At 45.8% G+C, this 21,922-nt stretch overlaps 1 long non-coding RNA gene across 1 annotated transcript; it reads left to right on the forward strand.

Annotated features, from left to right (window-relative positions):
* Positions 1-1,992: 1,992 nt before the first annotated feature.
* On the forward strand, positions 1,993-20,476 carry LOC121008852. Its single transcript, XR_005780623.1, has 3 exons — positions 1,993-2,006; positions 3,109-3,111; positions 20,277-20,476. It is a non-coding gene; the product is annotated as an uncharacterized LOC121008852 (long non-coding RNA).
* The last annotated feature ends 1,446 nt before the right edge of the window (positions 20,477-21,922 follow it).

Genomic DNA, 21,922 nt, shown 5'->3' on the forward strand with positions numbered 1-21,922 from the left:
GATTTAAAAGGAGCTCGCATCCACCGCCGCCGGTGATCTGCAGAGATGCCTTCCAGCGACAGAGTCGTCAAAACGCTCCGGTGATCCCGCTGTCTCGGCCCTCAGCTCGGTAAGCCTCCTCCCAGGGGGAAGTCATCCCTATTTTTATTTATGTGTGTGTGTGTTTCCACATAGGTATATAGGGTTAAGGAGTCCTGGACCTCTCCTCCCCCTGCACGCTGGGTGTCTGTAATTTTAACTATACTGACCCTTCACTACCCTTACTCTGGGTCTCTCCTTTGTCCTATACAAAGATTGTTTTATTCCTTTTAGGACAGTGAGTCCAGAAAGCTTAAACCCAAAGGAGATTCGGGGCGCAGGAAGTGTGGTGGTTGCCGTAAAGGCTTGGTGTCTGATCCAAAAAAGACCCTTTGCCCTAGATGTACTGAAAAGATTATCTCAGAAGAATCCCCTTCCTTCATGGAGTCCATGCGAACCCTCATTAGAGAAGAGATTAAAGCTGCGGCTGATTGTAGACAATTGGCGCTTTTCCCTGGGCCTTCCCGTTCCCTAAATTTGGAAATATCAGACCAAGTGGATCAAGATGAAGGGGAGTTACTTGATGATCAGGTCTCCTTATCCTCTGAGCATGCTGCAGGGAGGCCTATGTGCTTTCCCGAAGAAACGCAATCCCTACTGAAGGATATTAAATCTACCCTAAAATTAGAAGACGTAAAAGAGGCTCAGTACCTTCACGGTCAAATTTTTCAGGGGTTGGGGGAAAAGAAGAAGAGATCCTTCCCCATCCACAATTATATTAAAGCTCTTATTTCCAGGGAATGGAAGGATCCTGATAGAAGGTGGACTGTATCAGCCGCCTTCAAGCGCAAATACCCCTTTTCAGAGTCTGACTCTGATTTGTGGGATAAAACTCCCAAAATAGATGCACCGGTGGCCCGTATTTCAAAGAAATCCTTGCTGCCCTTTGAAGTTATGGGTCTCCTAAAAGACCCGATGGACAAAAAATGCGAAAGCTTGTTAAGGAAATCCTGGGAGACAAATACGGCGATGTTGCGTCCCAGCATAGCGTCCACTTGTACGGCCAGAACCCTCTCAGTGTGGCTAGATCAGTTAGAGAGCAATCTGCCAGGGGGTACGTCCAGAGAAGAAATCTTAAACTCCCTTCCTACCCTAAAGAGAGCATCTAATTTTCTAGCGGACGTTTCGGCCGACTTGGTTAAACTCTCTGCAAGAAGCAGTGCTTTAGCCAATGCGACCCGTAGGGTGGTATGGCTCCGTTCATGGACGGGGGACGCAGGCTCTAAAACCCGCCTATGCTCCATCCCATGTGAGGGAGACAGGTTATTTGGCTCCGCTCTTGATGATATATTGGAGAAGGCCTCCGATAGGAAAAAAGGATTCCCCTCTGATAATCGTTACCATCAACAGAGGCGTTCTTTTCAAAATCAGAAAAGGTCGAGGGCAGATCAGAGTAAAAGGGACGGATCAAAAAGGTGGCAGCCTTCTAGAGGTAGAGGAAGGGGGGATACCTTTTTAAGCCAGAAGCCTCTACCCGCCCTACCCAGTGACACGCTGATCCAGGTAGGAGGCAGACTAAAACAATTCTCCTCCGCCTGGCAAGAAATTTGTGCCTCCCCTTGGGTCACTCGTACCATAAGAGAAGGCCTAAAGCTAGAATTTCTTTATCAACCAAAGACAGCAGCCCGACAAACAGGCATCCTTAGAGTCAGAGATATCTACGTTACTCCTCAAAGGAGTCCTCATCCCTGTACCAAAAGAACAACACGGCGAGGGATTCTATTCCCCTATATTTTTGATTAAAAAAACAAACGGCTCCTTTCGCCTAATAATAAATTTAAAATCCCTAAACAAATCCATCGTTTACAAGAGATTCAAGATGGAGACCATAAAATCTACCACACAGATCCTTCCGCAGGACTGCTTTATGGCTACCGTCGACCTTCAGAACGCTTATTACCACATCCCAATATACCACAGGCATCAGTGTTTTCTAAGGATAGCAATTTATTTTCAAGGAAAATTGTCCCATTTTCAGTTTACAGCCCTTACTTTTGGCCTATCCTTTGCCCCCAGAGTTTTTTCAAAAATAATGTCAGAGGTCACGAAATTTCTTCACCTTCAGGGGGTACAGATCGTTCCATACCTGGACGACTTTCTGGTGTTTGCAGAGTCGCGCCAACTTCTACAATCACGCCTCAAGCAAATCCGGGACTGCCTTACAACTGTAGGGTGGATAATAAATCCCCAAAAATCAGACCTTATCCCCAATCAGGAAAAGGTTTTTTTAGGGGTACTGTTGGACTCAAGGCATCTAATGTCTTTCCTTCCTCAAGACAAACAATCTCACTTAATCCAAACAGTGTCTCGTTTCTCCAGCAGGGATTGGTCCTCGATAAGAGACATCATGGCTGTACTGGGGCTGCTAACAGCCACAATCCCGTCAGTAAGGTGGGTCCAAAGTCACACAAGAGTCCTTCAGGCCTTTCTCCTATCCTCATGGGACGGAAAGAATTCATCTCTAGACAGAAAGGTTCTCGTTCCCAAACAGGTAAAACAGTCACTAACTTGGAGAATAAAGGAAAACCTGAGCATAGGAGTTCACTGGCGCCCAAGAGATGTTATGGTCATTACAACAGACGCCATCAACTCTGGGTGGGGAGGTCATTCTTCAGGATCAGTAGTTCAGGGATCCTGGGAGAAAGACATGCAGGACGCCTCCTCAAATTTAAGAGAACTGTCAGCAGTCCACAAAGTTCTCCTTTCCCTTTACAAAACTTCCTCTCCAAAACACGTAAAAATATTGACAACACTACAGTTGTGGCGTACGTAAACAAACAAGGGGGAACCAAAAGTCGCTCACTGGCGGAAGTATCAAAAAAACATTTTTTGTTGGGCAGAAAGAAGCCTCCTGTCCCTTTCTGCGGTGCATATCAGGGGAGAAAAAAACGCGGTGGCCGATTATCTCAGTCGACATCTCATAAGAGAAACCGAATGGTCCCTAAATCACCACGTTTTCAGCCAGATCTGCCAGATGTGGGGGACCCCAGTGTTAGATCTGTTCGCCACCAAGAGCAACAGGCAGATCAGAAGGTTCTGTTCCCTCTCGCAAAAAGATCGTCCGGTATGGCTAGACGCCCTCTCCCGGCCGTGCCCAAAACAGCTCCTTTATGCCTTCCCTCCATTCAGCCTCATTCCAAGAGTCCTGGTAAAAACTCAGGAAGAGAGGGTCCATGTAATTGTGGTGGCCCCCTTCTGGCCAAGAAGGGCTTGGTTTCCGCTCCTGCTTAAACTATCAGCCGGAGTTTATTGGATACTGCCGTCAAACCCAGACCTACTCCACCAGGGACCAATAAATCATCCCAGTGTAAAGCAACTCAGTTTGACGGCCTGGAATCTGAACGCCTCCTGCTAAAACAGAAGGGCCTGTCAGATGCTGTTATTTCCACGATGCTAAAAAGCCAGAAACCCGTAACTTCTAGGATCTACTTAAGAACCTGGAATGCCTTTTTGTCCTTTTTGGGAAGTGTCTGTTCTCCTGATATTCCTCAGGTCCTTCAGTTCCTACAAGCTGAGTTGGAAAAAGGCCTCCGCCCGTCAACTCTAAAGGTACAGATCTCCGCGCTCAGCGCCTTTTTGGACGTAAAACTGACAGATTCCCCTCTGATCAAACGTTTTTTTGAAGGGGGCAGTAAGCACTTCTTTCTTCCCTTGTCCGGTGGTTCCTCCTTGGGACTTGGGCCTAGTTCTTTCTGCTCTCACTACTCCTCCGTTTTGAGCCAATTGATAATATCCCTCTAAGGCTCCTCACCATGAAGACGGTTTTTTTAGTTGTCATAACTACTGCCAGAAGAGTTGGGGAAATTTATGCATTCTCATGCAAGCCTCCCTATCTTACAATCCTGGATGATCGTATAATCCTCAGGCACTGTACTGCCTTTCTCCCAAAAGTGGTATCCAGATTCCATCGTGAACAGGAAGTCTCCCTACCTTCGTTTTTTCAGTCTCCATCTACTGACTCGGAGGAAACTCTCCATAATCTGGATGTCAGGAGATCAGTCCTTTCTTACCTACAAGCCGCTAAGAAAATCGAACCGCCTCTTTCTGCAATTTCAGGGCCCTAATAAGGGGCAAGCTGCTAGCAAATCAACCATAACTAGATGGATTAGGAACGTAATATCCTCTGCCTACGTTACCAAGAACTGTCAGCCACCAGGGATATTGAGGGCTCATTCTACAAGGGCAGTGGCCTCATCCTGGGCAGAGACGAAAGCAGTCCCTCTGGAACAAATCTGCAGAGCCGCCACATGGGCCAACCCTATGACTTTTTTCAGGCACTATAAGCTAGATGTAGTAAGGGATCAGGACTTGTCCTTTGGTCGTAAAGTTCTATCTGCTGTGGCCCCCCCCTGATATTGATTACTCTGTTAGTCCTCCTGAGAATGCCGTTGTGGAGGCGCCGGGGAAAAGTGTAAATTACTCTTACCGGTAATTGGATTTTCCAATAGCCTCCACAACGGCACGGGTTTCCCTCCCAAATTTTGAATGTTTTTTTTTTTTTTTTTTTTGTAGACGAATAATGTAATTTGTTTACTATAATATATAATTTTTTCTGCATCACTTCTGTGTCCTCTCTTATTGACTGGTAAGGTAAGGGGAGGAGGCTCCTTAAATCCTGTGCTTGCTCGTTGTTTCCTGTCATGGGGGCGGAGACACCCTCCTGAGAATGCCGTTGTGGAGGCTATTGGAAAATCCAATTACCGGTAAGAGTAATTTACCCTTTCCTCCCACTTTTTTGGGGGGAAAAGTGCGTCTTATAGGGTGAAAAATACAGTATGTGTAGTTTTTTTTTGTTTTAATACTAAAAAAAAATATTTTTTTATATTGCTATATTCTCACCATAACTTTTTTATAGTTATGTATACTGAGCTGTGTCAGAGCTCATTTTTTACAGGATGTGTAGTTTTTATTGATACTATGTTGGAGTGTGTTTGACTATCACATTTTAATAAATTTTTATGGGAAAAGAAGCGATGAAAAAATGGCAAATTGGCCATTTTGATATCTTTTTCCATTATGCCATTTGCCGTATGGGATACATATTTTTATATTTTAATAGTACAGGTGGCTTCGGACGCGGTGATGGCCAAATGTTTATATTTTTTTTTTTTTTATTGTTTATGTATTTTATTTTTATTCTAGGGAAAGGGGGCTATTTTAAATTTTTAATATATTTTTTTTTATATTATGTAACTTGTAAAAAAAGAAAAATGTAGCCCCTCTAGGAGGCTACAATATCCTCTAATATATATATATATATATATATATATTTTTTTTTTTTTTTTTTTTTTTTTTATGGCTTATACTGTATTCCCATAGAACTACAATATTAGCTCACATTGCTGTTATCCTATGTTGGCCTGCCATCTGCTGGCCAACATAGGAACTGCAGCTCTAATATGCTGGGTCTCTTCAGAGAGACGCTGTGTATTAGAATTAATGACCAGCTTCCCTAATTGCACGGGGCAGCTGGTCTTAACTCAGAAACATGCGCTTCTGGGCTTTTCACCATTTAGATGCCATGGTAATGCTTGACCATAGCATCTAAAGTCTTAAATGCCTGCGATCGGCATTATAGCCGGTTGCAGACATGAGCTGTGGGCCTCTGCTGTTTGAAACGGCATAAACCCGCCCGCTACATGCACAAGTGGGCGCCATGTTTAAAGACTCTCCCAGCGTTGATTCTGTAGAATCATTTCGCTCATCTGTAGTTAGGATTCAGTCTGGATGGTAACCATTAGCAACTTGTAGCTTTTTTTTTAACTGGTGAGGGGCTCATGTGTTTACAGCTCTGACACCATTAGTAAATGTGGGCCATTGTGTTTATCGGCTGGGACGGCATCGGAGGCCTGTTGACTAAACCACAAATTTTGTTAGATTTCTTTTAGTCCTGTACTAAGAAGGAACCATTCTAGAAAAATATCAATATTGCACTAGACTCAAGATTGTTTCTGAAAATGTAAAAAATATAACTTTTTGATGTGTGATAGCCGACCACTGGACTGTGAGACCATGGTACCTGTTCACTTGTGTGTGAGGCTGGGGTCCTGGATACATTAGATGGTAGATGTTATATGAACATAGTTTGTAAGGCTATAAAAAGATGTCCATCCAGTTCAGGCTGTTATCCTGCAGTGTGGATGCAGAAGACAAAAACCCTCATGAGGTAGAAGACCATTTCTCTCATCTTAGGAGGAAAAATCCTTTAAGATTTCAAATCTAGCAATCAACCCTCCAGATATCCAGGCCCCTCTTAGTGGGAATCCGATCACAACCATCTCTAGCACAGAGTATCAGAGTCTCACTACTGTTATAGTAAAAAAGTCCCATAGTCTCACCGCTCTTACCGTAAAGAGTCCATAGTCTCACTGCTCTTACAGAAAAGAGTCCATAGTCTCACTGCTCTTACCGTAAAGAGTCCATAGTCTCACCGCTCTTACAGTAAAGAGTCCATAGTCTCACTGCTCTTACAGTAAAGGGTCCATAGTCTCACCGCTCTTACCGTAAAGAGTCCATAGTCTCACTGCTCTTACAGAAAAGAGTCCATAGTCTCACTGCTCTTACCGTAAAGAGTCCATAGTCTCACCGCTCTTACCGTAAAGAGTCCATAGTCTCACCGCTCTTACAGTAAAGAGTCCATAGTCTCACTGCTCTTACAGTAAAGAGTCCATAGTCTCACTGCTCTTACCGTAAAGAGTCCATAGTCTCACCGCTCTTACAGTATAGAGTCCATAGTCTCACTGCTCTTACAGTACAGAGTCCATAGTCTCACTGCTCTTACAGTATAGAGTCCATAGTCTCACTGCTCTTACAGTATAGAGTCCATAGTCTCACTGCTCTTACAGTAAAGAGTCCATAGTCTCACTGCTCTTACAGTAAAGAGTCCATAGTCTCACTGCTCTTACAGTAAAGAGTCCATAGTCTCACTGCTCTTACAGTAAAGAGTCCATAGTCTCACTGCTCTTACAGAAAAGAGTCCATAGTCTCACTGCTCTTACCGTAAAGAGTCCATAGTCTCACCGCTCTTACAGTATAGAGTCCATAGTCTCACCGCTCTTACAGTACAGAGTCCATAGTCTCACTGCTCTTACAGTATAGAGTCCATAGTCTCACTGCTCTTACAGTAAAGAGTCCATAGTCTCACTGCTCTTACAGTATAGAGTCCATAGTCTCACTGCTCTTACAGTAAAGAGTCCATAGTCTCACTGCTCTTACAGTAGAGTCCATAGTCTCACTGCTCTTACAGTAAAGAGTCCATAGTCTCACTGCTCTTACAGTATAGAGTCCATAGTCTCACTGCTCTTACAGTATAGAGTCCATAGTCTCACTGCTCTTACAGTAAAGAGCCCATAGTCTCACTGCTCTTACAGTATAGAGTCCATAGTCTCACTGCTCTTACCGTATAGAGTCCATAGTCTCACTGCTCTTACAGTAAAGAGTCCATAGTCTCACTGCTCTTACAGTATAGAGTCCATAGTCTCACTGCTCTTACAGTATAGAGTCCATAGTCTTACTGCTCTTACAGTAAAGAGTCCATAGTCTCACTGCTCTTACAGTATAGAGTCCATAGTCTCACTGCTCTTACAGTATAGAGTCCATAGTCTCACTGCTCTTACAGTATAGAGTCCATAGTCTCACTGCTCTTACTGTAAAGAGCCCATAGTCTCACTGCTCTTACTGTAAAGAGTCCATAGTCTCACTGCTCTTACAGTAAAGAGTCCATAGTCTCACTGCTCTTACAGTAAAGAGTCCATAGTCTCACTGCTCTTACAGTATAGAGTCCATAGTCTCACTGCTCTTACAGTATAGAGTCCATAGTCTCACTGCTCTTACAGTAAAGAGTCCATAGTCTCACTGCTCTTACAGTATAGAGTCCATGGTCTCACTGCTCTTACAGTAAAGAGTCCATAGTCTCACTGCTCTTACAGTAAAGAGTCCATAGTCTCACTGCTCTTACAGTAAAGAGTCCATAGTCTCACTGCTCTTACAGTAAAGAGTCCATAGTCTCACTGCTCTTACAGTAAAGAGTCCATAGTCTCACTGCTCTTACAGTAAAGAGTCCATAGTCTCACTGCTCTTACAGTAAAGAGTCCATAGTCTCACTGCTCTTACAGTAAAGAGTCCATAGTCTCACTGCTCTTACAGTAAAGAGTCCATAGTCTCACTGCTCTTATAGTAAAGAGTCCATAGTCTCGATGCTCTTACACTAGTTTTGTTTTTTCACCCCCTGCCTTCCCAGAGCGAAAACTTTCTTTTTTTGTTCACATAACCTTATGAGGGCTTGTTTTTTGGTGGAATAAGTTGTACTTTGCAATGGCACTATTTAGAATTGCATGCAATGTATTGGGAAGCTTTAAAAAAAAATCTAAATGGGGTGGAATTGGAAACAAATGCAATTCTGCCAGAATGAGTTTTGTTTTTATGGCATTCCCTATTTGGTAAAACGGACCTGTTCTCTTCATTCTCCGGGTCAGTTCTATTACAGTGATGTCACAGTTATATCGTTTTTCTTGTATTTTAATTAACTAAAAACATTGGAAAACAAATTTGCATCGCCCTATTCTGCCACCCATAACTTTTTCATATTTATTTCAAATGTGTATATAAGTGACAGCGCGCTCTCCCTAGCTCATGACCGTCTACTGTTACCTGTTCAGTAGCGCTTGCTCAGTGGCTTTTGTTTCCTTCTTTGTGTAATCCAACGTAATACTGGGTATTGAGCTAAGGTTGCTATACCGTGGCTCGAGCCCGGCCGGTGGCGCGATGCCGTTTGTATAAATTGTACAATTATTACGTTGGATTACACAAAGAAAAAAAGAAAAGCCACAGAGCAAGCGTTACTGAACAGGCAACAGTTGTTACTTGCTGTGTAACAGTAGACGGTCATGAGCTAGGGAGAGCGCGCTGTCACTTATATATAGTTGAAGTTTCACAGTTTGGCAGCAGTTTGTGCGGTTCCGCTGCGACACCTGCAGCCAAGTGTGTAAAAGGAGTATAGCAAGCGCCGGGGAATTGATTGTTGTTTTTCATATTTATGCCTACGGCGCTATTTGAGGGATCGTTTTTTTGAGATCTGTCGTTTTCAACATATACAATTTTGGAGTGTTTAAGCCTTTATGATAACTTTTTTTATTAATTTTTTGGTTAGTCAAGAGACAAAAAAATGGCAAATCTTCCATTCAAATTTTTTTTTTTTTTCATTCGCCGTATGGGATAAGTATGTTTATATTTAAATAGTATGGTTTTTTGGGACACACCAGTGTAAGTCCCATTTTTATTTTTTTTTGTTATGGGAAAAGGGGGTGATTTGAATTTTCATCTTTTTTTTTTTCCTACAAATATTTTAAGTCCCCTTAGAGGACTTTAACAAGCAATGGTTAGCTCGTTTGTCCCTTAGACTGCGATTACTCATCACTGCAGTCTATGGAGTTGTGCCGTGTTCCTGTGGAGCCCTGCCACCTGCAGGCCTACATAGGAACTACTGCTGTCATAGCCTTGGATCCTTCAGAGAGACTGAGACTATTACAAAAAATGAAAAGCTCCCCTCATCACTTTGCAGGGGTGCCGTTGGGGCTCCTCAGGAAAGTCACCTCCGATGCTGTGTTCACAAATGACCACAGCGTCTGAGGGGGTTAAATGTCAGCAATCGGTGTCATCACCGATCACAGACATTAGCCTGGGTGTCTGCTGTGTGAAACACCAGAAACCTGGCATCCATGGTGCTGTCTCTACTCTGTTCGCCCAACTCATTACACGCTCTTCTACTAATGACTGACAGGTCCAGGCCAGCTTTAGTCTCCTCCTGCCGACCCTGTCTGCCGTGGAAATCTCGCGCCTGTTCAGTATTCGGCGCAGGTGTAGTAAGTGAAGGACGCTCGCTGACTTCCTCACTGCGCCTGCAGTTGCACAAAAATGGGGCCATACTTAAAGGGGTTCTGCACTTTGTTTAAACTGATGATCTATCCTCTAGATAGATCATCAGCATCTGATCGGCGGGGCACCGTTTACCGCTGGCCCAGTGACGTCACGACTAGTATCAACTGGGCTGGGCGTGGCTAAGCTCTGTTCACTTGAATGGAGCTCAGCCCCGCCCAGGCCATTGATACCAGTTGTGATGTCACTGGGCCGGCGATAAACAGTGAGAAGGCTGGAGCGCCGCTGCCGTCTCAAACAGCTGATCGGCGGGGGTCCAGGGTGTTGGACCCCCGCCGAGCAAATGCTGATGATCTATCTAGATCAGGCATCCGCAAACTGCGGCCCTCCAGCTGTTGTAAAACTACAACTCCCACCATGCCCTGCTGTAGGCTGTTCGGGCATGCTGGGAGTTGTAGTTTTTCAACAGCTGGAGGGCCGCAGTTTGAGGATGCCTGATCTAGAGGATAGATCATCAAAGTGCAGAACCCCTTTAAAAAAAAAAAAAAAAGAAAGGCAATGTTAAATTCACGTGACATTTGCACATGTTTAATAGTGAAAATTGTGGTGACAGAATCCCTTTAAGGCCAACACTTTGACCTTTTTTACTGTTATTGAAGAACATTTTCGGGTTCATTTTCCTCTTTTTTGTGGCGTCTGTCTCCAGCTTTTCTTTTTTTTGTTACATCATTTATTCTTCCCTATAGTTCTCATCTTCTGTGTCTACATTTCCTGTTATTCACCTTTTAAAGTGCTTTTCCCAGTAATTGTGTCGAGTCTTTTTTCCGAGCTCTCCGAGCAAAATTTATCTCAGGTGGAGGCGAATCACTGCAGCTGCAGCAGCCAGGGGGTTAATGCCGCTTGTTTGCTCTTTCCATCTGTATAATCAGAGAAATGGCTTGTAGGGAGTCTCAGGCAATTTCCCCTTAATTAGTGCTGAGACAGGAGCGTTAGATACAGAAATCAGCCGCCGCACGGCGCCCGCAGCGCCTCAAACCTCCCAGCGGTTTCCTCCTGATTTGAGACTAAACACCTTTTCTGCTTCACAAGCTAAATGTGTCCAATAAAACTCCTTGCCACATCTGTCTGGTGTGTATCAGCCGCTGCCTGAGAGTATAGCGCCGCTTTCACACACCGCCAAACTGTGGCGCCATTGAAGCCAGGGGACGCTGCTCGCTCATGAAGAGTTCTTACTTGTTAATGGCGGCGTGGTTTGCCTAAAAACAAGGAAAAAGCCAGGAGTTAACACTTATTTCACTAGCGAGCCGCGCAGACCCGCAGCTAACGGTACGTACGCGTGACAGCTCTGTCCGAATAGCGGAGAATTTATGTGACCTGTGCAAGGTTTCTGCCTACACAAATCTATGGCTATTTTCAGTTTATGCCACTTAGCGGGAGGGACAGGGTCTACCATGCCCAGGAAGAGTTGCAATTTTTGCCATAAATTGATGAATTATAGCCTAAATCTATGTCGGCTCACAGCTGGGGGTACATCTGCACTGTCGGGGGATGTGCCCGAATTTATTAAGGGGGGGGGGGGGGTCGGGGGTCAGACAATAAATATATATATATATATATATATATATTATAAGCTGCTGGGAACAGCACAATCATGCAGCTAGTAGCAGGTGTTCCTAGCGGGTTCTCTTACCCCCCCACACTGGCCGCTGATGAGGGGTCATGCGGTAAGTCCCATCCATCAGCAGCCTCCATTCCGCATACACTTGGGACATCCTGCGCATGCGCTAGTCCCCCCTGTTTGCCCCATATGTAAGGTAATGGAGGCTACTGATGGATAGGCCTGATCACAGGACCCTTCATCAGCGGCCCGTTTGGGGTAAGAGAAGCAAATAGTAAACATATATTAGGCATATTAAGACATCGCAGCCCATGGTTTGTAAGCCGCAGGTCACACACAGTAAGATACAGGGGCAGATTCATCCTGCCTTCACTCCCGAATTCTGGCTTCAAAAAGTTGCAAAATATGCTAAATGCTTTTGTGACTTTTTGCACTTTTCCACCACTCGTTGCAGTTTTAAAAAGTGGGTGTGGCTATGTATGTTAATGAGCTTCGCTTCAGATTCATCATTGAGACTCTACAGGAGGAGAACTGGAGGAGCTTCTCCAGACAGAAATGTTAGGTTTAGGCCTCATTCACACGGCCATATTGCTGCCCACAAACGGCGGGTTGGCAATCCACGACCGCTGGCCGTGTACACCCAGCATCACGGATGCGGATCCATTCACTTGTATGGGTCCGCAATTCCGGAGATGCGGAACGGAACACCAGAAGCACTACGGAGCGCTTCCGTGTTTCTTTCCGTTATTCCGCGCCGCAAATAAATATGACCTGTCTTTTTTTTTGTGCTGCGGACAGATCATGGACTCATTCAAGTTGAATGGGTCTGGCCTGCTGTACGGATGTTGCCCGTGCATTGGGGGTCCTCAATGGCGGTGTGCATGCGGCCTTATGGACAAGACAAATTTATCAACCATGAGACATTGGATAAATGTGGCATAAAGTAGGAGAACAGCTGAACGGATAAATTCCCCCAATCCTTCTAAGTGACCCGCGGCTCTTAATGTTCATGGCTAAAATATCTGGCTGCTTTCCTCCAAAGGCGGCTCCAGGTTGGATGTGGCATCGCAGCTACAGGACATGATCCACGACATCGGACACATCCCATGCACACGGTTATACATGCAAACAAAAGAAGCGTGGATTACGTGGCACTATACATGAAGTGGAAGCTCTTTGCACACATTTTTAATCAAACAGGTCACGTCAAGGTAGCGCTGGTATCCGAAATAATCCCTACTTCTTTTGTTTGCCTGTACAACAGGATGCTGCCATACGTAGCGGAAAGCCAAGAGAAGCAGCAAATCTAATACTACAGAAAATCCCCCTGAGCAGATGTTCCTCCCGCGTGAGACCTCGTGGTGATGGCGGCGTGGCACACGGATTGGGAGAATAGCTGCAATCTGTGAATATATTTTTAGGCCAGAATTCCTCCAATGTCTATAAAATGCAGTTCCCCAAAAATATCCCAGTAAAATCCACCTCTCTGTTCAGAGGGTCCAGAAGGATTTCATTTTGGCGGTCAGCTTTGTTACGGTCCCTTTTGGATCTATAAACGGCAGCCATACTGGTTATGGCCCAGACACTCGGAAACAAAAACCTCACTCGCCCCTTTCATGGTTTTGTTAAATGGAAATGTTTTTGACACGAGCGTCGCATGACCTATGGCAGATATTACACGAGCGTCGCATGACCTATGGCAGATATTACACGAGCGTCGCATGATCTCTGGCAGATATTACACGAGCGTCGCATGACCTATGGTAGATATGACACGAGCGTCGCATGACCTATGGCAGATATTACACGAGCGTCGCATGATCTCTGGCAGATATGACACGAGCGTCGCATGACCTATGGCAGATATTACACGAGCGTCGCATGACCTATGGCAGATATTACACGAGCGTCGCAGGATCTCTGGCAGATATGACACGAGCGTCGCACGATCTCTGGCAGATATGACACGAGCGTCACACGATCTCTGGCAGATATGACACGAGCGTCGCATGATCTCTGGCAGATATGACACGGGCGTCGCATGATCTCTGGCAGATAAGACAAGAGCGTCGCATGATCTCTGGCAGATATGACACGAGCATCGCATGATCTCTGGCAGATATGACACGGGCGTCGCATGATCTCTGGCAGATATGACACGAGCGTCGCATGATCTCTGGCAGATATGACACGAGCGTCGCATGATCTATGGCAGATATGACACGAGCATCGCATGATCTCTGGCAGATATGACACGAGCGTCGCATGACCTATGGCAGATATTACACGAGCGTCGCATGATCTCTGGCAGATATGACACGAGCGTCGCATGACCTATGGCAGATATTACACGAGCGTCGCATGATCTCTGGCAGATATGACACGAGCGTCGCATGACCTATGGCAGATATTACACGAGCGTCGCATGACCTATGGCAGATATGACACGGGCGTCGCACGATCTCTGGCAGATATGACACGAGCGTCACACGATCTCTGGCAGATATGACACGAGCGTCGCACGATCTCTGGCAGATATGACACGAGCGTCACACGATCTCTGGCAGATATGACACGAGCGTCGCATGATCTCTGGCAGATATGACACGGGCGTCACATGATCTCTGGCAGATATGACAAGAGCGTCGCATGATCTCTGGCAGATATGACACGAGCATCGCATGATCTCTGGCAGATATGACACGGGCGTCGCATGATCTCTGGCAGATATGACACGGGCGTCGCATGATCTCTGGCAGATATGACACGAGCGTCGCATGATCTCTGGCAGATATGACACGAGCGTCGCATGATCTATGGCAGATATGACACGAGCATCGCATGATCTCTGGCAGATATGACACGGGCGTCGCATGATCTCTGGCAGATATGACATGAGCGTCGCATGATCTCTGGCAGATATGACACGAGCGTCGCATTATCTCTGGCAGATATGACACGAGCAAAACATGATCTATGGCAGATATGACACGAGCGTCGCATGATCTCTGGCAGATATGACACGGGCGTCGCATGATCTCTGGCAGATATGACACGAGCGTCGCATGATCTCTGGCAGATATGACACGAGCGTCGCATGATCTCTGGCAGATATGACACGAGCGTCGCATGATCTCTGGCAGATATGACACGGGCGTCGCATGATCTCTGGCAGATATGACAAGAGCGTCGTATGATCTCTGGCAGATATGACACGAGCGTCACATGATCTCTGGCAGATATGACACGAGCATCGCATGATCTCTGGCAGATATGACAGGGGCGTCGCATGATCTCTGGCAGATATGACACGAGCGTCGCATGATCTCTGGCAGATATGACACGAGCGTCGCATGATCTCTGGCAGATATGACACGAGCGTCGCATGATCTCTGGCAGATATGACACGAGCGTCGCATGATCTATGGCAGATATGACACGACCGTCGCACGATCTATGGCAGATATGACACGACCGTCGCACGATCTATGGCAGATATGACACGAGCGTCGCATGATCTCTGGCAGATATGACACGAGCGTCGCATGATCTCTGGCAGATATGACACGAGCGTCACATGATCTATGGCAGGTATGACACGAGTCCGGGAACAGCTGCTGTTTCTCTTCTAAACTTTTAATTGGAAATTCAGCCTCTTCCAAACAGCAATCCTCCTCCACAGACGGGCGGCCCCCGGTCTGAATAACATTTGTTGGTGGGTGTCCGCTTCCGCCTCGTTAATGAGAGACGTTTTCTTTTCTTCCGTGGGTGCACAGCACATGGCATCATTCCGGGGAGGCTTCCGTCACCATAATGACATTGATGTGACAGGCGTCCAGCACAGCGTATGGGGCAATGCGCAGCACAACGATCTTTTATGGATGAGACCCTTTTCACATCACGTCCTCAGGAAATATCTGGGAAGGCTCCTTCTATCCTTTGTACTGTGATCCGAGTTACCATAGGACGGATCTCCCAGCCGATAGGTTATCCCATAAACAGTACTTCTCCACAGGATAGGCTTTCACACCTGCGTTAGGTGCGGATCCGTCTGGTATCTGCACAGACGGATCCAAACCGATAACGCAAACGCTTGTATCTGTTCAGAACTGATCCGGTTGCATTACCATGAACAAAAAAATATATATATATTTTTTTTGTTCATGATAATGCAAACGGATCCGTTTTGACTTACACTGAAAGTCAATGGGAGACGGATCCGTTTTCAATTGCACCATATTGTGTCAGTGAAAACGGATCCGTCCTAAGGCTACGGTAAGTTTCTGATTGCTATAGGTCTGACCAATGTGACCCCAGCGATGGTGGGAGCAGAGGTCTCTGTACTTGGCGCTCCCATAGAAGTGGATGGACACTTCCGTTCTCATGATCTCTAGGGGTTCCAGCGGTCAGACCCCAAAAATCAGATACTCATCAAATAAAGTATTTGTTTAATATAACCCCTTTAATGATACCTCTTTATACTATTCATTCCCTATAATTCGGGGAGAGGGAAGGCTGTGTACACATTTCATATCATCTTTACTGGAAAAAAATTATAATTGAATATTGTAGGGAAAATGGCGTTTGGTACAGGGCTTCCACGGAAGTACATGAGGCCTCTGTATCCCAGAACACCTGTGGCGTGCGTCCCCCGTACAGAGGCATTCTGCTTTCTAGACTCTAAAGCCCCAACCTGTAAGTGATATTATGCCTGATAAAGACTACGGGGGTCATCTCTTGTGCAACCCCAGGTTTTGTCGGATTTTGCAGTCATAAGGTAGGATGCAATCTTCATGTCACCGTTTACCCTCAGCCTAAAGGGCTTGGCCTAGTTTGGGTCTTAAAGGGGTTTTCCAGTAAGTGCCCGCAGCCCACTCCAGATTCCTACGTACCTGCGCCGCGCCACTCTGGTCCTCCATGTCGCCTCCTCTTTCTCATCTTCCGGTCCCCGCACTCTTTACATCCTGCAGTGTATGGGCACAGGCGCCGCTGCAGCCAATGACTGGCTTCAGCAGTGACGTGCATGTGATCATACCCACTCACTGCCATTCTTACACATTCTTACACTTTGTTTGTTTTTTCTTAAACTTTTCATTTATTTTTGAAGTCTTTTGTTTTTACATTGTACAATATATAAAAAATACAGAGTACCAAAAAAAGGAATTCACAGTGTCTAAAGGCAGTGATTACAATCTGTCACATTATTCTAGAGTACCATGGCAAGTTCAATTGCATAGGAAGGTAATGAGCCTTCAGCACAGAGCCCACTAATTAACGGCAAGCTTTTGCATAATGGGGCGAAGCCATCGGCATAGTAACGCCTGGGAGAGCAGAGAATATCCTCCAATTTCCACTTCTATTTCCCAAACTGCCCATTTCCCACCCAGCCCTCGATGCAGATTCTGCTGTGACTAGAGCACACCAACACAGGCCATAAAACAATGGCACAAATTCAAGAGCATCAACAAACCGTAGTTCTGTCCTTGCCCTGAAGAGCTCACAATCTAATCTGATTTGTGTGTCTAACAAAAGGTTAAAGTGGATTTCAATTATAAGGCATCAGGACATGGTAAAAAGTGTCACACCTCCAGGAGGACGCATTGGAGGAGCACCGGTCGCCCCTCCGCCTGGAGAGGACTTGGCTCGGGATCTCACGGAACGCGCTCGTTGTGGCTCAAAAGTCGAATCCTAAGAACATGTCTACCCATGGCACGCACTACAATGTATTCAAGAGCCTAATTAAGGGGTTAAACCTATGTCAGGAAAGGAAGGATGCTGGAATCTTTTGTATAAGGCATTTTCAGAGCTTATAATAAAAACATACTTAACCTATCCACAACAATGCAAAATTAGATTTGCAGAACTACAAGTTTCAGCATGCCCCCGGATTCCATAACTGCTGGAGAACAGATTACTTCTCTGTGATGAATAGACATGTGAATAATGAGAATACATACACGGGGTCTTAATGCCCTCTGCGCCTCCAAAGGACGAGGTGCTCGCCTCTCACAGATCTGGCAAAAAAGTCTAAAATCTATGGCAGCCGCCCAGATAAATGTGGCAGACCTGCTGTGACGCCCCCTCCCCCTCTCGCCCCTTCTGAAAAGCGATGTATGGAGATGTAACCAGTCCATTGGGTTGACTGAATTCTGGTTATGGGAGGACTCCGCCTGCCGAGGGTCCGGTGTCAACATTTGTAAGATACTTGTCATTTCACTGGCCAAACTAGAAATCCTAGATTTGGAAAATTGCTGGAACGTTTTTTTTAAGCATTCCCAAAAGCAGGGGACTTGGGAGCAGAGATCATATCCCGTTACATGGGGCTGCCTGGAGAGAGGTCACGAGTGCCGGACCTCAGGGGTCCGTCCTTGGTCCTATTATTTGTTAATACATTTGTAGGGGACATAGGAGAAGGTTTGGTAGCTAAGGTTTGCAACAGGGGTGATCGTCCTGGAGGGATTAGTCACATGGGAAGAGATTGGGCTTTTCTGGATAAATGCCCCGAACAATGAAAGCTGCAGTTCAATGTGTCCGAATATAAAATAATGCACTTGAGGAGAAGGAGCCCTCGGTCCGAGGCTCATATTGGACTTCAGAAGAGACGGGTCTAGGGTTCTGCACAGTGCGGGCCGGGGGCAGGGGAAGCGAGCCGGGTGCCTGGCTGTATAACCAGATGGAGGAGAGCGATTGGGACCACATCTGGAATACTGGGTTCTGTCCTGGAGACCCTGCCTACAACAGGTGCAAAGGTGGGCTACAAAAATGGTGGAGGAGGGTCTGAAGCATGAAACATCAGGACTTAGGGGGGAATGCATCATTTGCGGTGGTTGAGGTGTCCGTCTTAAGTCTGGCTTTGCTTTGTGAAATTAGTGAGACTTAAAGGTGTTCTAATCTGAAATCCTGCCCTACTATTAACTCCTCTTCTTAAAGTGGCACGGCAGCCCAAATGTCGCAAAAATGTGCACCAAATGTGGCATCACTTGCAACATTTTTACACCACAACTGGCGTGGCAGATCTGATAAATGTCCCTCTGAATCTGTAAAGTCTTGAGGAGAGAAGGGAAGGGGAGACATGATCGAAACCGTCAAGTAAGGCTACTCTCACACTAGCGTTTTTCTTTTCCGGCACAGAGTTCCGTCCTAGGGGCTCAATACCGGAAAAGAACTGATCAGTTTTATCCTAATGCATTCTGAATAGAGAGCGATCCGTTCAGGACGTCTTCAGTTCAGTCATTTTGACTGATCAGGACGGAGATAATACCGCAGCGTGCTCCGATTTTATCCCCAGCGAAAAAAACTGAAGACTTGCCTGAATGGAGGAAACCTTTTTACACTGAAAGAGTAGTTCAGACTTGGAACAAACTCCCAGCAGAGGTGGTCGGGAGATGAACCTGCCGGGATGAAGCACTAATATAAGGGCAGGCGAGATGGACCCGGGGGGCTTATTCTGCTGTCAATCTTCTATGTGATACGTGTAAGGACTGGGCGGTGGATGCGTTCTGCCATATTCTAGCCAGGTCCTTTTTGTATCCTCCATTATCGTAGCCGCAAAATGGGAAAGAGGAAATTATATTTGTCTGCAACACATTTAATCTGATATTCAAAAATAAAGCAGCCGGGGCTGAGGTGTCCCCTGTGCTCCACGCACTGAAATTAAATGATCGCTCCCCTCCCAGAGGTTACCAGCAATATTTGTGCTGGCGATTTAATGCTTGGTTATCTGTAACGGGCCGGGCGACTCCGCCGCGTGTCACACTGAGATGGAAATATACAAAGTGACGGTTTGTTCTCAGCTGGAAAATGTAATTTGTGTCTGTACAATTTCCTGAATTTAACACAAAATGGATTTGTTAAAGTCAGGAGTCATTAGTATTCAGCGAATCCGAGAGGAACGCGCTCCAAACAGTCAACATGACGGGGCTCCAGCAGATTCCGAATTGTGTCTTTGGGTAATGAGTGTGTTGGATGAACAAGGAGGGCTCATTCACACGACCGTATGATCGCCGTGCCGATCACACATAGCGGTCTGCAATACACAGGCGCCGGCCATGGGAATGCTGTATCGCGGTGCGGACCCTTTGACTTGAATGGGTCCACGATCTGCAAAATATGAAAAGATAGCACAGACCCGAAAGCTCATGGCAGTGCGTCCGATCCGTGTCTCCGCACCACAAAAGATAGGACATGCTCTGAATCTTGCGGATCATGGACCAATTCAAGTCTATGGGTTCGAACAGCTGTTCGCAATACGGGCACCACGGCCATGTGAATGAGCCCTAAATGAAACACACAAGGACATTTCAGAAGTTTTGGCAATTATCTTTCTACATTATGGGGGGAATTTATGAAGACCGCCGTTTCTGACGCTGGCACAGAGTATTTTGGTGCACCCCCCGGAGGTCTATGCAGGAGTAGATTTTAGGTATAAAGCACAGCAGTTTTCTGTTAAACGTCCCATCCACGGCCTGTCACCTCCCGTTTACTTATTGTGAGGCTGTCTGAAAACATCAGAAAGTTGCAGATGGTGCAAAATGGCACTTGTCCCCAACTTTACATCCTTTCTATGCCAGAAAACTGGCATAGCATTTTAATACACCCCCCCCCCCATGACTTACAATTTATGATATCTATGGTATATCCTATGCACATGTCATGAATGCCTGATGGGGGGCAGACAGTAGAGATCTTCTAAAACCTTTTCGACCAGGTGCAGAATGAGCGAATGTTCCCACATGGCAAAAATGCCGCGGATGTGCCGTTGATTTTCATGCAGCAATCAGCAATGTTGTACAGTTGAACATTTTACAGTTTTTAAATAAAATAAAAAATATTCATTCACGCCCTACAGAGTCTCCACACTGGAACCCGCATGCAACTTTTCAATCCGCAGGATGTCAATTTATAGTGTAGATATTGCCTTTTTTTTGCCTTCCTCTGGATCAACTTGCAGGATGACAGGCCGAACTGGATGGACAGAGGGCTTTTTTCGGCCTTATGTACTATGTTACTATATTGGCCACTGGTTTCACCCTTTGCAATGCAGAAGGTGAAATCTACAGAATTTTATGTGGATTTTGCAATTGTGGAGTTCAGCCAGATTCACGGCGGAAAATCGGAAGCAGAGTGGCCAAGAGGGAAAGGTGTCGGCAGCTTCTCCATTCTGTGATCGGCAGATCCATGGAGTCCCTGACCTTGTATCAGACACTTAGAGGAAAATCCCAATCGTCCCTCTATCTGATAAATGTATGCACTCTAATACGTGATTGCGAAGACGTTTGCAGGATAGAGCCAGTCTGATGTTCGCGGACTTACCTGCCCTTTGTATGGCTTATTATAGAACTGCCTGGAAGTGCATAGTCCTATTACTTCCCCCTTTACTATGAGCTGGATACAATGAATTTTGGCTTTTGTCACTTCAGGAAGTGGCATTTATCATGTCGATACAGTTAATACAAGGAACTTTCTATGTTTCCATCACATTATACACTGGTTACGACCACCCTGCAATTCATCAGTGGTGGACGTGCTTGAACACTATAGGATAAAGTGGGAACGCTCACCCTCATGTCAATCTGCAACTGCCCCTCATGGGTTCTATAGCGCAACCTTAAATACCATAAAAACAGAACAGGCACTGAATGGAATTGCATTGCAATCACTCTAAACTAAGGCGGAACCTAAACTCCACGTGGACTACAGTCGCTCTGCGCCATTCTTAACAAATCATTCTAAACATCAAAGCTAAAATCTCCGCGCGTCAGACAGAAGTCTACACAACCTAACGGCGACTCTCACAGCTATCGGACAACTCTTCCAAAACACATTAGCTAGAAATGGCCTCTCCCATGGCACGTGGCTGTGAAGTCCATGGTTTGCCACGTATCGAATCCGAAGTCCTAGTGGCCATCATCCTGTGAGAAGCGGTGCTATGTGTAAAGCTGGAATCTCCAGAATAACCATTTCACTGCCAGGCTTACAGAAACGTCTCTGGCAGTTTTGAAATGATATTTCTGGGTCGGACATACATTGTGGAAGACAAGATGCTTTAGACATTCTTTGTCCTGTTATTTTTATATATAAAAAAATCTAACAATAAAAAAAAAACACATTCTCAATCCTAGTAACCATGAAAAGAACAGAAATTGGCTTAAACAAATCCCACGTGTTCACCGATCAGTTTCTTCTGTACATCGAAACGAGTTATTACATCAGAAAGTGCAGCGACCGATCTGGGGTTCCAACCGGTCCTGCCTTCATCTATTACTACAACCGTCCCTAAACTGGCCACCGTATTAATACTATGGATGCATCTGTACGGCCTCTCACCACGGTGCACAGAACATGGGCGCCAGA

The sequence above is a fragment of the Bufo bufo genome, chromosome 7, assembly GCF_905171765.1.
Source record: "Bufo bufo chromosome 7, aBufBuf1.1, whole genome shotgun sequence".
NCBI lineage: Eukaryota > Metazoa > Chordata > Amphibia > Anura > Bufonidae > Bufo > Bufo bufo.